The sequence below is a fragment of the Aegilops tauschii genome, chromosome 5 (assembly GCF_002575655.3).
Source record: "Aegilops tauschii subsp. strangulata cultivar AL8/78 chromosome 5, Aet v6.0, whole genome shotgun sequence".
Taxonomy (NCBI): domain Eukaryota; kingdom Viridiplantae; phylum Streptophyta; class Magnoliopsida; order Poales; family Poaceae; genus Aegilops; species Aegilops tauschii.
In genome coordinates, this window is record NC_053039.3 from 415294969 (window position 1) to 415313067 (window position 18099).

Here is an 18099-nt window from a genome sequence, read left to right on the forward strand (position 1 = left end):
AAAAAGTTTGAAAAACATTAAAGTGCCCGTGTAACACATGAGTTCTCGTCCGAAACACTGATACTCCGAAAGAGATTGTCCAGTTTGTACACGAGGTGGGTCCAGTTTTCGCCGTGACCCTCTCTACACTTTTGCACATGCTATGCGGGTGAAATTATGATACCATGCCAAGTTCCAACATTTTCAGAGTTCATTTTGTAGTGATTTTCAATTTCACCGTCATTTAGCTCTCTAAACAAATCGGTAAATGACTGAAAAACAGCAAATGATGTCAGAACGTGTTGGAAATTGATGACGTCGCTTTGAATGATGCATACTGAACGCAAAAATAGGCTGGAGTTCAAAAAAGTTTGAAAAACATTGAAGTGCCCGTGTAACACATGAGTTCTCGTCCGAAACACTGATACTCCGAAAGAGATTGTCCAGTTTGTACACGAGGTGGGTCCAGTTTTCGCCGTGACCCTCTCTACACTTTTGCACATGCTATGCGGGTGAAATTATGATACCATGCCAAGTTCCAACATTTTCAGAGTTCATTTTGTAGTGATTTTCAATTTCACCGTCATTTAGCTCTCTAAACAAATCGGTAAATGACTGAAAAACAGCAAATGATGTCAGAACGTGTTGGAAATTGATGACGTCGCTTTGAATGATGCATACTGAACGCAAAAATAGGCTGGAGTTCAAAAAAGTTTGAAAAACATTGAAGTGCCCGTGTAACACATGAGTTCTCGTCCGAAACACTGATACTCCGAAAGAGATTGTCCAGTTTGTACACGAGGTGGGTCCAGTTTTCGCCGTGACCCTCTCTACACTTTTGCACATGCTATGCGGGTGAAATTATGATACCATGCCAAGTTCCAACATTTTCAGAGTTCATTTTGTAGTGATTTTCAATTTCACCGTCATTTAGCTCTCTAAACAAATCGGTAAATGACTGAAAAACAGCAAATGATGTCAGAACGTGTTGGAAATTGATGACGTCGCTTTGAATGATGCATACTGAACGCAAAAATAGGCTGGAGTTCAAAAAAGTTTGAAAAACATTGAAGTGCCCGTGTAACACATGAGTTCTCGTCTGAAACACTGATACTCCGAAAGAGATTGTCCAGTTTGTACACGAGGTGCGTCCAGTTTTCGCCGTGACCCTCTCTACACTTTTGCACATGCTATGCGGGTGAAATTATGATACCATGCCAAGTTCCAACATTTTCAGAGTTCATTTTGTAGTGATTTTCAATTTCACCGTCATTTAGCTCTCTAAACAAATCGGTAAATGACTGAAAAACAGCAAATGATGTCAGAACGTGTTGGAAATTGATGACGTCGCTTTGAATGATGCATACTGAACGCAAAAATAGGCTGGAGTTCAAAAAAGTTTAAAAAACATTGAAGTGCCCGTGTAACACATGAGTTCTCGTCCGAAACCCTGATACTCCGAAAGAGATTGTCCAGTTTGTACACGAGGTGCGTCCAGTTTTCGCCGTGACCCTCTCTACTCTTTTGCACATGCTATGCGGGTGAAATTATGATACCATGCCAAGTTCCAACATTTTCAGAGTTCATTTTGTAGTGATTTTCAATTTCACCGTCATTTAGCTCTCTAAACAAATCGGTAAATGACTGAAAAACAGCAAATGATGTCAGAACGTGTTGGAAATTGATGACGTCGCTTTGAATGATGCATACTGAACGCAAAAATAGGCTGGAGTTCAAAAAAGTTTGAAAAACATTAAAGTGCCCGTGTAACACATGAGTTCTCGTCCGAAACACTGATACTCCGAAAGAGATTGTCCAGTTTGTACACGAGGTGGGTCCAGTTTTCGCCGTGACCCTCTCTACACTTTTGCACATGCTATGCGGGTGAAATTATGATACCATGCCAAGTTCCAACATTTTCAGAGTTCATTTTGTAGTGATTTTCAATTTCACCGTCATTTAGCTCTCTAAACAAATCGGTAAATGACTGAAAAACAGCAAATGATGTCAGAACGTGTTGGAAATTGATGACGTCGCTTTGAATGATGCATACTGAACGCAAAAATAGGCTGGAGTTCAAAAAAGTTTGAAAAACATTGAAGTGCCCGTGTAACACATGAGTTCTCGTCCGAAACACTGATACTCCGAAAGAGATTGTCCAGTTTGTACACGAGGTGCGTCCAATTTTCGCCGTGACCCTCTCTACACTTTTGCACATGCTATGCGGGTGAAATTATGATACCATGCCAAGTTCCAACATTTTCAGAGTTCATTTTGTAGTGATTTTCAATTTCACCGTCATTTAGCTCTCTAAACGAGTCGGTAAATGACTGAAAACAGCAAATGATGTCAGAACGTGTTGGAAATTGAGGAAGTCGCTTTGAATGATGCATACTAAACGCAAAAATAGGCTGGAGTTCAAAAAAGTTTGAAAAACATTGAAGTGCCCGTGTAACACATGAGTTCTCGTCCGAAACACTGATACTCCGAAAGAGATTGTCCAGTTTGTACACGAGGTGCGTCCAGTTTTCGCCGTGACCCTCTCTACACTTTTGCACATGCTATGCGGGTGAAATTATGATACCATGCCAAGTTCCAACATTTTCAGAGTTCATTTTGTAGTAATTTTCAATTTCACCGTCCTTTAGCTCTCTAAACGAATCGGTAAATGACTGAAAACAGCAAATGATGTCAGAACGTGTTGGAAATTGAGGAAGTCGCTTTGAATGATGCATACTGAACGCAAAAATAGGCTAGAGTTCAAAAAAGTTTAAAAAACATTGAAGTGCCCGTGTAACAGATGAGTTCTCGTCCGAAACCCTGATACTCCGAAAGAGATTGTCCAGTTTGTACACGAGGTGCGTCCAGTTTTCGCCGTGACCCTCTCTACTCTTTTGCACATGCTATGCGGGTGAAATTATGATACCATGCCAAGTTCCAACATTTTCAGAGTTCATTTTGTAGTGATTTTCAATTTCACCGTCATTTAGCTCTCTAAACAAATCGGTAAATGACTGAAAAACAGCAAATGATGTCAGAACGTGTTGGAAATTGATGACGTCGCTTTGAATGATGCATACTGAACGCAAAAATAGGCTGGAGTTCAAAAAAGTTTGAAAAACATTGAAGTGCCCGTGTAACACATGAGTTCTCGTCCGAAACACTGATACTCCGAAAGAGATTGTCCAGTTTGTACACGAGGTGCGTCCAGTTTTCGCCGTGACCCTCTCTACACTTTTGCACATGCTATGCGGGTGAAATTATGATACCATGCCAAGTTCCAACATTTTCAGAGTTCATTTTGTAGTGATTTTCAATTTCACCGTCATTTAGCTCTCTAAACAAATCGGTAAATGACTGAAAAACAGCAAATGATGTCAGAACGTGTTGGAAATTGATGACGTCGCTTTGAATGATGCATACTGAACGCAAAAATAGGCTGGAGTTCAAAAAAGTTTAAAAAACATTGAAGTGCCCGTGTAACACATGAGTTCTCGTCCGAAACCCTGATACTCCGAAAGAGATTGTCCAGTTTGTACACGAGGTGCGTCCAGTTTTCGCCGTGACCCTCTCTACTCTTTTGCACATGCTATGCGGGTGAAATTATGATACCATGCCAAGTTCCAACATTTTCAGAGTTCATTTTGTAGTGATTTTCAATTTCACCGTCATTTAGCTCTCTAAACAAATCGGTAAATGACTGAAAAACAGCAAATGATGTCAGAACGTGTTGGAAATTGATGACGTCGCTTTGAATGATGCATACTGAACGCAAAAATAGGCTGGAGTTCAAAAAAGTTTGAAAAACATTAAAGTGCCCGTGTAACACATGAGTTCTCGTCCGAAACACTGATACTCCGAAAGAGATTGTCCAGTTTGTACACGAGGTGGGTCCAGTTTTCGCCGTGACCCTCTCTACACTTTTGCACATGCTATGCGGGTGAAATTATGATACCATGCCAAGTTCCAACATTTTCAGAGTTCATTTTGTAGTGATTTTCAATTTCACCGTCATTTAGCTCTCTAAACAAATCGGTAAATGACTGAAAAACAGCAAATGATGTCAGAACGTGTTGGAAATTGATGACGTCGCTTTGAATGATGCATACTGAACGCAAAAATAGGCTGGAGTTCAAAAAAGTTTGAAAAACATTGAAGTGCCCGTGTAACACATGAGTTCTCGTCCGAAACACTGATACTCCGAAAGAGATTGTCCAGTTTGTACACGAGGTGCGTCCAATTTTCGCCGTGACCCTCTCTACACTTTTGCACATGCTATGCGGGTGAAATTATGATACCATGCCAAGTTCCAACATTTTCAGAGTTCATTTTGTAGTGATTTTCAATTTCACCGTCATTTAGCTCTCTAAACGAGTCGGTAAATGACTGAAAACAGCAAATGATGTCAGAACGTGTTGGAAATTGAGGAAGTCGCTTTGAATGATGCATACTAAACGCAAAAATAGGCTGGAGTTCAAAAAAGTTTGAAAAACATTGAAGTGCCCGTGTAACACATGAGTTCTCGTCCGAAACACTGATACTCCGAAAGAGATTGTCCAGTTTGTACACGAGGTGCGTCCAGTTTTCGCCGTGACCCTCTCTACACTTTTGCACATGCTATGCGGGTGAAATTATGATACCATGCCAAGTTCCAACATTTTCAGAGTTCATTTTGTAGTAATTTTCAATTTCACCGTCCTTTAGCTCTCTAAACGAATCGGTAAATGACTGAAAACAGCAAATGATGTCAGAACGTGTTGGAAATTGAGGAAGTCGCTTTGAATGATGCATACTGAACGCAAAAATAGGCTAGAGTTCAAAAAAGTTTAAAAAACATTGAAGTGCCCGTGTAACAGATGAGTTCTCGTCCGAAACCCTGATACTCCGAAAGAGATTGTCCAGTTTGTACACGAGGTGCGTCCAGTTTTCGCCGTGACCCTCTCTACTCTTTTGCACATGCTATGCGGGTGAAATTATGATACCATGCCAAGTTCCAACATTTTCAGAGTTCATTTTGTAGTGATTTTCAATTTCACCGTCATTTAGCTCTCTAAACAAATCGGTAAATGACTGAAAAACAGCAAATGATGTCAGAACGTGTTGGAAATTGATGACGTCGCTTTGAATGATGCATACTGAACGCAAAAATAGGCTGGAGTTCAAAAAAGTTTGAAAAACATTGAAGTGCCCGTGTAACACATGAGTTCTCGTCCGAAACACTGATACTCCGAAAGAGATTGTCCAGTTTGTACACGAGGTGCGTCCAGTTTTCGCCGTGACCCTCTCTACACTTTTGCACATGCTATGCGGGTGAAATTATGATACCATGCCAAGTTCCAACATTTTCAGAGTTCATTTTGTAGTGATTTTCAATTTCACCGTCATTTAGCTCTCTAAACAAATCGGTAAATGACTGAAAAACAGCAAATGATGTCAGAACGTGTTGGAAATTGATGACGTCGCTTTGAATGATGCATACTGAACGCAAAAATAGGCTGGAGTTCAAAAAAGTTTAAAAAACATTGAAGTGCCCGTGTAACACATGAGTTCTCGTCCGAAACCCTGATACTCCGAAAGAGATTGTCCAGTTTGTACACGAGGTGCGTCCAGTTTTCGCCGTGACCCTCTCTACTCTTTTGCACATGCTATGCGGGTGAAATTATGATACCATGCCAAGTTCCAACATTTTCAGAGTTCATTTTGTAGTGATTTTCAATTTCACCGTCATTTAGCTCTCTAAACAAATCGGTAAATGACTGAAAAACAGCAAATGATGTCAGAACGTGTTGGAAATTGATGACGTCGCTTTGAATGATGCATACTGAACGCAAAAATAGGCTGGAGTTCAAAAAAGTTTGAAAAACATTAAAGTGCCCGTGTAACACATGAGTTCTCGTCCGAAACACTGATACTCCGAAAGAGATTGTCCAGTTTGTACACGAGGTGGGTCCAGTTTTCGCCGTGACCCTCTCTACACTTTTGCACATGCTATGCGGGTGAAATTATGATACCATGCCAAGTTCCAACATTTTCAGAGTTCATTTTGTAGTGATTTTCAATTTCACCGTCATTTAGCTCTCTAAACAAATCGGTAAATGACTGAAAAACAGCAAATGATGTCAGAACGTGTTGGAAATTGATGACGTCGCTTTGAATGATGCATACTGAACGCAAGAATAGGCTGGAGTTCAAAAAAGTTTGAAAAACATTGAAGTGCCCGTGTAACACATGAGTTCTCGTCCGAAACACTGATACTCCGAAAGAGATTGTCCAGTTTGTACACGAGGTGCGTCCAATTTTCGCCGTGACCCTCTCTACACTTTTGCACATGCTATGCGGGTGAAATTATGATACCATGCCAAGTTCCAACATTTTCAGAGTTCATTTTGTAGTGATTTTCAATTTCACCGTCATTTAGCTCTCTAAACGAGTCGGTAAATGACTGAAAACAGCAAATGATGTCAGAACGTGTTGGAAATTGAGGAAGTCGCTTTGAATGATGCATACTAAACGCAAAAATAGGCTGGAGTTCAAAAAAGTTTGAAAAACATTGAAGTGCCCGTGTAACACATGAGTTCTCGTCCGAAACACTGATACTCCGAAAGAGATTGTCCAGTTTGTACACGAGGTGCGTCCAGTTTTCGCCGTGACCCTCTCTACACTTTTGCACATGCTATGCGGGTGAAATTATGATACCATGCCAAGTTCCAACATTTTCAGAGTTCATTTTGTAGTGATTTTCAATTTCACCGTCCTTTAGCTCTCTAAACGAATCGGTAAATGACTGAAAACAGCAAATGATGTCAGAACGTGTTGGAAATTGAGGAAGTCGCTTTGAATGATGCATACTGAACGCAAAAATAGGCTAGAGTTCAAAAAAGTTTAAAAAACATTGAAGTGCCCGTGTAACAGATGAGTTCTCGTCCGAAACCCTGATACTCCGAAAGAGATTGTCCAGTTTGTACACGAGGTGCGTCCAGTTTTCGCCGTGACCCTCTCTACTCTTTTGCACATGCTATGCGGGTGAAATTATGATACCATGCCAAGTTCCAACATTTTCAGAGTTCATTTTGTAGTGATTTTCAATTTCACCGTCATTTAGCTCTCTAAACAAATCGGTAAATGACTGAAAAACAGCAAATGATGTCAGAACGTGTTGGAAATTGATGACGTCGCTTTGAATGATGCATACTGAACGCAAAAATAGGCTGGAGTTCAAAAAAGTTTGAAAAACATTGAAGTGCACGTGTAACACATGAGTTCTCGTCCGAAACACTGATACTCCGAAAGAGATTGTCCAGTTTGTACACGAGGTGCGTCCAGTTTTCGCCGTGACCCTCTCTACACTTTTGCACATGCTATGTGGGTGAAATGATGATACCATGCCAAGTTCCAACATTTTCAGAGTTCATTTTGTAAAGATTTTCAATTTCACCATCATTTAGCTCTCTAAACAAATCGGTAAATGACTGAAAAACAGCAAATGATGTCAGAACGTGTTGGAAATTGATGACATCGCTTTGAATGATGCATACTGAACGCAAAAATAGGCTGGAGTTCAAAAAAGTTTGAAAAACATTGAAGTGCCCGTGTAACACATGAGTTCTCGTCCGAAACACTGATACTCCGAAAGAGATTGTCCAGTTTGTACACGAGGTGCGTCCAATTTTCGCCGTGACCCTCTCTACACTTTTGCACATGCTATGCGGGTGAAATTATGATACCATGCCAAGTTCCAACATTTTCAGAGTTCATTTTGTAGTGATTTTCAATTTCACCGTCATTTAGCTCTCTAAACGAGTCGGTAAATGACTGAAAACAGCAAATGATGTCAGAACGTGTTGGAAATTGAGGAAGTCGCTTTGAATGATGCATACTAAACGCAAAAATAGGCTGGAGTTCAAAAAAGTTTGAAAAACATTGAAGTGCCCGTGTAACACATGAGTTCTCGTCCGAAACACTGATACTCCGAAAGAGATTGTCCAGTTTGTACACGAGGTGCGTCCAGTTTTCGCCGTGACCCTCTCTACACTTTTGCACATGCTATGCGGGTGAAATTATGATACCATGCCAAGTTCCAACATTTTCAGAGTTCATTTTGTAGTGATTTTCAATTTCACCGTCCTTTAGCTCTCTAAACGAATCGGTAAATGACTGAAAACAGCAAATGATGTCAGAACGTGTTGGAAATTGAGGAAGTCGCTTTGAATGATGCATACTGAACGCAAAAATAGGCTAGAGTTCAAAAAAGTTTAAAAAACATTGAAGTGCCCGTGTAACAGATGAGTTCTCGTCCGAAACCCTGATACTCCGAAAGAGATTGTCCAGTTTGTACACGAGGTGCGTCCAGTTTTCGCCGTGACCCTCTCTACTCTTTTGCACATGCTATGCGGGTGAAATTATGTTACCATGCCAAGTTCCAACATTTTCAGAGTTCATTTTGTAGTAATTTTCAATTTCACCGTCATTTAGCTCTCTAAACAAATCGGTAAATGACTGAAAAACAGCAAATGATGTCAGAACGTGTTGGAAATTGATGACGTCGCTTTGAATGATGCATACTGAACGCAAAAATAGGCTGGAGTTCAAAAAAGTTTGAAAAACATTGAAGTGCCCGTGTAACACATGAGTTCTCGTCCGAAACACTGATACTCCGAAAGAGATTGTCCAGTTTGTACACGAGGTGCGTCCAGTTTTCGCCATGACCCTCTCTACACTTTTGCACATGCTATGTGGGTGAAATTATGATACCATGCCAAGTTCCAACATTTTCAGAGTTCATTTTGTAGTGATTTTCGATTTCACCGTCATTTATCTCTCTAAACAAATCGGTAAATGACTGAAAAATAGCAAATGATGTCAGAACGTGTTGGAAATTGATGACGTCGCTTTGAATGATGAATAATGAACGCAAAAATAGGCTGGAGTTCAAATTTTTTTAAAAAACATTGAAGTGCCCGTGTAACAGATGAGTTCTCGTCCGAAACCCTGATACTCCGAAAGAGATTGTCCAGTTTGTACACGAGGTGCATCCAGTTTTCGCCGTGACCATCTCTACTCTTTTGCACATGCTATGCGGGTGAAATGATGATACAATGCCAAGTTCCCACATTTTCAGAGTTCATTTTGTAGTGATTTTCAGTTTCACCGTCCTTTAGCTCTCTAAACAAATCGGTAAATGACTGAAAAACAGCAAATGTTGTGAGAACGTGTTGGAAATTGATGACGTCGCTTTGAATGATGCATACTGAACGCAAAAATAGGCTGGAGTTAAAAAAAGTTTGAAAAACATTGAAGTGCCCGTGTAACACATGAGTTCTCGTCCGAAACGCTGATACTCCAAAAGAGATTGTCCAGTTTGTACACGAGGTGCGTCCAGTTTCCGCCGTGACCCTCTCTACTCTTTTGCACATGCTATGCGGGTGAAATTACGATACCATGCCAAGTTCCAACATTTTCAGAGTTCATTTTGTAGTGATTTTCAATTTCACCGTCATTTAGCTCACTAAACAAATCGGTAAATGACTGAAAAACAGCAAATGATGTCAGAACGTGTTGGAAATTGATGACGTCGCTTTGAATGATGCATACTGAACGCAAAAATAGGCTGGAGTTCAAAAAAGTTTGAAAAACATTGAAGTGCCCGTGTAACACATGAGTTCTCGTCCGAAACACTGATACTCCGAAAGAGATTGTCCAGTTTGTACACGAGGTGCGTCCAGTTTTCGCCGTGACCCTCTCTACACTTTTGCACATGCTATGCGGGTGAAATTATGATACCATGCCAAGTTCCAACATTTTCAGAGTTCATTTTGTAGTGATTTTCAATTTCACCGTCATTTAGCTCTCTAAACAAATCGGTAATTGACTGAAAAACAGCAAATGATGTCAGAACGTGTTGGAAATTGATGACGTCGCTTTGAATGATGCATACTGAACGCAAAAATAGGCTAGAGTTCAAAAAAGTTTAAAATACATTGAAGTGCCCGTGTAACAGATGAGTTCTCGTCCGAAACCCTGATACTCCGAAAGAGATTGTCCAGTTTGTACACGAGGTGCGTCCAGTTTTCGCCGTGACCCTCTCTACTCTTTTGCACATGCTATGCGGGTGAAATTATGATACCATGCCAAGTTCCAACATTTTCAGAGTTCATTTCGTAGTGATTTTCAATTTCACCGTCATTTAGCTCTCTAAACAAATCGGTAAATGACTGAAAAACAGCAAATGATGTCAGAACGTGTTGGAAATTGATGACGTCGCTTTGAATGATGCATACTGAACGCAAAAATAGGCTGGAGTTCAAAGAAGTTTGAAAAACATTGAAGTGCCCGTGTAACACATGAGTTCTCGTCCGAAACACTGATACTCCGAAAGAGATTGTCCAGTTTGTACACGAGGTGCGTCCAGTTTTCGCCGTGACCCTCTCTACACTTTTGCACATGCTATGTGGGTGAAATGATGATACCATGCCAAGTTCCAACATTTTCAGAGTTCATTTTGTAAAGATTTTCAATTTCACCGTCATTTAGCTCTCTAAACAAATCGGTAAATGACTGAAAAACAGCAAATGATGTCAGAACGTGTTGGAAATTGATGACATCGCTTTGAATGATGCATCTTGAACGCAAAAATAGGCTGGAGTTCAAAAAAGTTTGAAAAACATTGAAGTGCCCGTGTAACACATGAGTTCTCGTCCGAAACACTGATACTCCGAAAGAGATTGTCCAGTTTGTACACGAGGTGCGTCCAGTTTTCGCCGTGACCCTCTCTACTCTTTTGCACATGCTATGCGGGTGAAATTATGATACCATGCCAAGTTCCAACATTTTCAGAGTTCATTTTGTAGTGATTTTCAATTTCACCGTCATTTAGCTCACTAAACAAATCGGTAAATGACTGAAAAACAGCAAATGATGTCAGAACGTGTTGGAAATTGATGCCGTCGCTTTGAATGATGCATACTGAACGCAAAAATAGGCTGGAGTTCAAAAAAGTTTCAAAAACATTGAAGTGCCCGTGTAACACATGAGTTCTCGTCCGAAACCCTGATACTCCGAAAGAGATTGTCCAGTTTGTACACGAGGTGCGTCCAGTTTTCGCCGTGACCCTCTCTACTCTTTTGCACATGCTATGCGGGTGAAATTATGATACCATGCCAAGTTCCAACATTTTCAGAGTTCATTTTGTAGTGATTTTCAATTTCACCGTCATTTAGCTCTCTAAACGAATCGGTAAATGACTGAAAACAGCAAATGATGTCAGAACGTGTTGGAAATTGAGGAAGTCGCTTTGAATGATGCATACTGAACGCAAAAATAGGCTAGAGTTCAAAAAAGTTAAAAAACCACTGAAGTGCCCGTGTAACAGATGAGTTCTCGTCCGAAACCCTGATACTCCGAAAGAGATTGTCCAGTTTGTACACGAGGTGCGTCCAGTTTTCGCCGTGACCCTCTCTACTCTTTTGCACATGCTATGCGGGTGAAATTATGATACCATGCCAAGTTCCAACATTTTCAGAGTTCATTTTGTAGTGATTTTCAATTTCACCGTCATTTAGCTCTCTAAACAAATCGGTAAATGACTGAAAAACAGCAAATGATGTCAGAACGTGTTGGAAATTGATGACGTCGCTTTGAATGATGCATACTGAACGCAAAAATAGGCTGGAGTTCAAAGAAGTTTGAAAAACATTGAAGTGCCCGTGTAACACATGAGTTCTCGTCCGAAACACTGATACTCCGAAAGAGATTGTCCAGTTTGTACACGAGGTGCGTCCAGTTTTCGCCGTGACCCTCTCTACACTTTTGCACATGCTATGTGGGTGAAATGATGATACCATGCCAAGTTCCAACATTTTCAGAGTTCATTTTGTAGTGATTTTCGATTTCACCGTCATTTAGCTCTCTAAACAAATCGGTAAATGACTGAAAAATAGCAAATGATGTCAGAACGTGTTGGAAATTGATGACGTCGCTTTGAATGATGAATAATGAACGCAAAAATAGGCTGGAGTTGAATTTTTTTTTAAAAACATCTAAGTGCCCGTGTAACAGATGAGTTCTCGTCCGAAACCCTGATACTCCGAAAGAGATTGTCCAGTTTGTACACGAGGTGCATCCAGTTTTCGCCGTGACCATCTCTACTCTTTTGCACATGCTATGCGGGTGAAATGATGATACAATGCCAAGTTCCCACATTTTCAGAGTTCATTTTTAGTGATTTTCAGTTTCACCGTCATTTAGCTCTTTAAACAAATCGGTAAATGACTGAAAAACAGCAAATGTTGTCAGAACGTGTTGGAAATTGATGACGTCGCTTTGAATGATGCATATTGAACGCAAAAATAGGCTGGAGTTCAAAAAAGTTTGAAAAACATTGAACTGCCCGTGTAACACATGAGTTCTCGTCCGAAACGCTGATACTCTGAAAGAGATTGTCCAGTTTGTACACGAGGTGCGTCCAGTTTTCGCCGTGACCCTCTCTACTCTTTTGCACATGCTATGCGGTAGAAATTATGATACCATGCCAAGTTCGAACATTTTCAGAGTTCATTTTGTAGTGATTTTCAATTTCACCGTCATTTAGCTCTCTAAACAAATCGGTAAATGACTGAAAACAGCAAATGATGTCAGAACGTGTTGGAAATTGATGACGTCGCTTTGAATGATGCATACTGAACGCAAAAATAGGCTGGAGTTCAAAAAAGTTTAAAAACAGCAAATGATGTCAGAACGTGTTGGAAATTGATGACGTCGCTTTGAATGATGCATACAGAACGCAAAAATAGGCTAGAGTTCAAAAAAGTTTAAAAAACATTGAAGTGCCCGTGTAACAGATGAGTTCGCGTCCGAAACCCTGATACTCCGAAAGAGATTGTCCAGTTTGTACACGAGGTGCGTCCAGTTTTCGCTGTGACACTCTCTACTCTTTTGCACATGCTATGCGGGTGAAATTATGATACCATGCCAAGTTCCAACATTTTCAGAGTTCATTTTGTAGTGATTTTCAATTTCACCGTCATTTAGCTCTCTAAACAAATCGGTAAATGACTGAAAAACAGCAAATGATGTCAGAACGTGTTGGAAATTGATGACGTCGCTTTGAATGATGCACACTGAACGCAAAAATAGGCTGGAGTTCAAAAAAGTTTGAAAAACATTGAAGTGCCCGTGTAACACATGAGTTCTCGTCCGAAACCCTGATATTCCGAAAGAGATTGTCCAGTTTGTACACGAGGTGCGTCCAGTTTTCGCCGTGACCCTCTCTACTGTTTTGCACATGCTATGCGGCTGAAATTATGATACCATGCCAGGTTCCAACATTTTCAGAGTTCATTTTGTAGTGATTTTCAATTTCACCGTCATTTAGCTCTGTAAACAAATCGGTAAATGACTGAAAAACAGCAAATGATGTCAGAACGTGTTGGAAATTGATGACGTCGCTTTGAATGATGCATACTGAACGCAAAAATTGGCTGGAGTTCAAAAAAGTTTGAAAAACATTGAAGTGCCCGTGTAACACATGAGTTCTCGTCCGAAACACTGATACTCCGAAAGATATTGTCCAGTTTGTACACGAGGTGCGTCCAGTTTTCGCCGTGACCCTCTCTACTCTTTTGCACATGCTATGCGGGTGAAATTATGATATCATGCCAAGTTCCAACATTTTCAGAGTTCATTTTGTAGTGATTTTCAATTTCACCGTCATTTAGCTCTCTAAACAAATCGGTAAATGACTGAAAAACAGCAAATGATGTCAGAACGTGTTGGAAATTGATGACGTCGCTTTGAATGACGCATACTGAACGCAAAAATAGGCTGGAGTTCAAAAAAGTTTGAAAAACATTGAAGTGCCCGTGTAACACATGAGTTCTCGTCCGAAACCCTGATATTCCGAAAGAGATTGTCCAGTTTGTACACGAGGTGCGTCCAGTTTTCGCCGTGACCCTCTCTACTCTTTTGCACATGCTATGCGGGTGAAATGATGATACCATGCCAGGTTCCAACATTTTCAGAGTTCATTTTGTAGTGATTTTCAATTTCACCGTCATTTAGCTCTGTAAACAAATCGGTAAATGACTGAAAAACAGCAAATGATGTCAGAACGTGTTGGAAATTGATGACGTCGCTTTGAATGATGCATACTGAACGCAAGAATAGGCTGGAATTCAAAAAAGTTTGAAAAACATTGAAGTGCCCGTGTAACACATGAGTTCTCGTCCGAAACCCTGATACTCCGAAAGAGATTGTCCAGTTTGTACACGAGGTGCGTCCAGTTTTCGCCGTGACCCTCTCTACTCTTTTGCACATGCTATGCGGGTGAAATGATGATACCATGCCAAGTTCCAACATTTCCAGAGTTCATTTTGTAGTGATTTTCAATTTCACCGTCATTTAGCTCTCTAAACAAATCGGTAAATGACTGAAAAACAGCAAATGATGTCAGAACGTGTTGGAAATTGATGATGTCGCTTTGAATGACGCATACTGAACGCAAAAATAGGCTGGAGTTCAAAAAAGTTTAAAAAACATTGAAGTGCCTCTGTAACAGTTGAGTTCTCGTCCGAAACCCTGATACTCCGAAAGAGATTGTCCAGTTTGTACACGAGGTGCGTCCAGTTTTCGCTGTGAGCCTCTCTACTCTTTTGCACATGCTATGCGGGTGAAATTATGATACCATGCCAAGTTCCAACATTTTCAGAGTTCATTTTGTAGTGATTTTCAATTTCACCGTCATTTAGCTCTCTAAACAAATCGGTAAATGACTGAAAAACAGCAAATGATGTCAGAACATGTTGGAAATTGATGATGTCGCTTTGAATGATGCATACTGAACGCAAAAATTGGCTGCAGTTCAAAAAAGTTTGAAAAACATTGAAGTGCCCGTGTAGCACATGAGTTCTCGTCCGAAACACTGATACTTCGAAAGATATTGTCCAGTTTGTACACGAGGTGCGTCCAGTTTTCGCCGTGACCCTCTCTACACTTTTGCACATGCTATGCGGGTGAAATTATGATACCATGCCAAGTTCCAACATTTTCAGAGTTCATTTTGTAGTGATTTTCAATTTCACCGTCATTTAGCTCTCTAAACAAATCGGTAAATGACTGAAAAACAGCAAATGATGTCAGAACGTGTTGGAAATTGATGACGTCGCTTTGAATGATGCACACTGAACGCAAAAATAGGCTGGAGTTCAAAAAAGTTTGAAAAACATTGAAGTGCCCGTGTTACACATGAGTTCTCGTCCGAAACCCTGATATTCCGAAAGAGATTGTCCAGTTTGTACACGAGGTGCGTCCAGTTTTTGCCGTGACCCTCTCTACTCTTTTGCACATGCTATGCGGCTGAAATTATGATACCATGCCAGGTTCCAACATTTTCAGAGTTTATTTTGTAGTGATTTTCAATTTCACCGTCATTTAGCTCTGTAAACAAATTGGTAAATGACTAAAAAACAGCAAATGATGTCAGAACATGTTGGAAATTGATGACGTAGCTTTGAATGATGCATACTGAACGCAAGAATAGGCTGGAGTTCAAAAAAGTTTGAAAAACATTGAAGTGCCCGTGTAACACATGAGTTCTCGTCCGAAACCCTGATACTCCGAAAGAGATTGTCCAGTTTGTACACGAGGTGCGTCCAGTTTTCGCCGTGACCCTCTCTACTCTTTTGCACATGCTATGCGGGTGAAATGATGATACCATGCCAAGTTCCAACATTTCCAGAGTTCATTTTGTAGTGATTTTCAATTTCACCGTCATTTAGCTCTCTAAACAAATCGGTAAATGACTGAAAAACAGCAAATGATGTCAGAACGTGTTGGAAATTGATGATGTCGCTTTGAATGATGCATATTGAACGCAAAAATAGGCTGGAGTTCAAAAAAGTTTAAAAAACATTGAAGTGCCTCTGTAACAGTTGAGTTCTCGTCCGAAACCCTGATACTCCGAAAGAGATTGTCCAGTTTGTACACGAGGTGCGTCCAGTTTTCGCCGTGACCCTCTCTACTCTTTTGCACATGCTATGCGGTTGAAATTATGATACCATGCCAGGTTCCAACATTTTCAGAGTTACTTTTGTAGTGATTTTCAATTTCACCGTCATTTAGCTCTGTAAACAAATTGGTAAATGACTGAAAAACAGCAAATGATGTCAGAACGTGTTGGAAATTGATGACGTAGCTTTGAATCATGCATACTGAACGCAAGAATAGGCTGGAGTTCAAAAAAGTTTGAAAAACATTGAAGTGCCCGTGTAACACATGAGTTCTCGTCCGAAACCCTGATACTCCGAAAGAGATTGTCCAGTTTGTACACGAGGTGCGTCCAGTTTTCGCCGTGACCCTCTCTACTCTTTTGCACATGCTATGCGGGTGAAATTATGATACCATGCCAAGTTCCAACATTTTCAGAATTCATTTTGTAGTGATTTTCAATTTCACCGTCATTTAGCTCTCTAAACAAATCGGTAAATACTGAAAACAGCAAATGATGTCAGAATGTGTTGGAAATTGATGACGTCGCTTTGAATGATGCATACTGAACGCAAAAATAGGCTAGAGTTCAAAAAAGTTTAAAAAACATTGAAGTGCCCGTGTAACAGATGAGTTCTCGTCCGAAACCCTGATACTCCGAAAGAGATTGTCCAGTTTGTACACGAGGTGCGTCCAGTTTTCGTCGTGACCATCTCTACTCTTTTGCACATGCTATGCGGGTGAAACGATGATACCATGCCAAGTTCCAACATTTTCAGAGTTCATTTTGTAGTGATTTTCAATTTCACCGTCATTTAGCTCTCTAAACAAATCGGTAAATGACTGAAAAACAGCAAATGATGTCAGAACGTGTTGGAAATTGATGACGTCGCTTTGAATGATGCATACTGAACGCAAAAGTAGGCTGGAGTTCAAAAAAGTTTGAAAAACATTGAAGTGCCCGTGTAACACATGAGTTCTCGTCCGAAACCCTGATACTCCGAAAGAGATTGTCCAGTTTGTACACGAGGTGCGTCCAGTTTGCGCCGTGACCCTCTCTACTCTTTTGCACATGCTATGCGGGTGAAATTATGATACCATGCCAAGTTCCAACATTTTCAGAGTTCATTTTGTAGTGAATTTCAATTTCACCGTCGTTTAGCTCTCTAAACAAATCGGTAAATGACTGAAAAATAGCAAATTATGTCAGAACGTGTTGGAAATTGATGACGTCGCTTTGAATGATGAATACTGAACGCAAAAATAGGCTGGAGTTCAATTTTTTTTTAAAAACATTGAAGTGCCCGTGTAACAGATGAGTTCTCGTCCAAAACCCTAATACTCCGAAAGAGATTGTCCAGTTTGTACACGAGGTGCATCCAGTTTTCGCCGTGACCATCTCTACTCTTTTGCACATGCTATGCGGGTGAAATGATGATACCATGCCAAGTTCCAACATTTTCAGAGTTCATTTTGTTGTGATTTTCAATTTCACCGTCATTTAGCTCGCTAAACAAATCGGTAAATGACTGAAAAACAGCAAATGATGTCGGAACGTGTTGGAAATTGATGACGTCGCTTTGAATGATGCATACTGAACGCAAAACTAGGCTGGAGTTCAAAAAAGTTTGAAAAACATTGAAGTGCCCGTGTAACACACGAGTTCTCGTCCGAAACACTGAGACTCCGAAAGAGATTGTCCAGTTTGTACACGAGGTGCGTCCAGTTTTCGCCGTGACCCTCTCTACTCTTTTGCACATGCTATGCGGGTGAAATTATGATACCATGCCAAGTTCCAACATTTTCAGAGTTCATTTTGTAGTGATTTTCGATTTCACCATCATTTAGCTCTCTAAACAAATCGGTAAATGACTGAAAAACAGCAAATGATGTCAGAACGGGTTGGAAATTGATGACGTCGCTTTGAATGATGAATACTGAACCCAAAAATAGGCTGGAGTTCAAATTTTTTTTTAAACATTGAAGTGCCCGTGTAACAGATGAGTTCTCCTCCGAAACCCTGATACTCCGAAAGAGATTGTCCAGTTTTACACGAGGTGCATCCAGTTTTCGCCGTGACCATCTCTACTCTTTTGCACATGCTATGCGGGTGAAATGATGATACCATGCCAAGTTCCAACA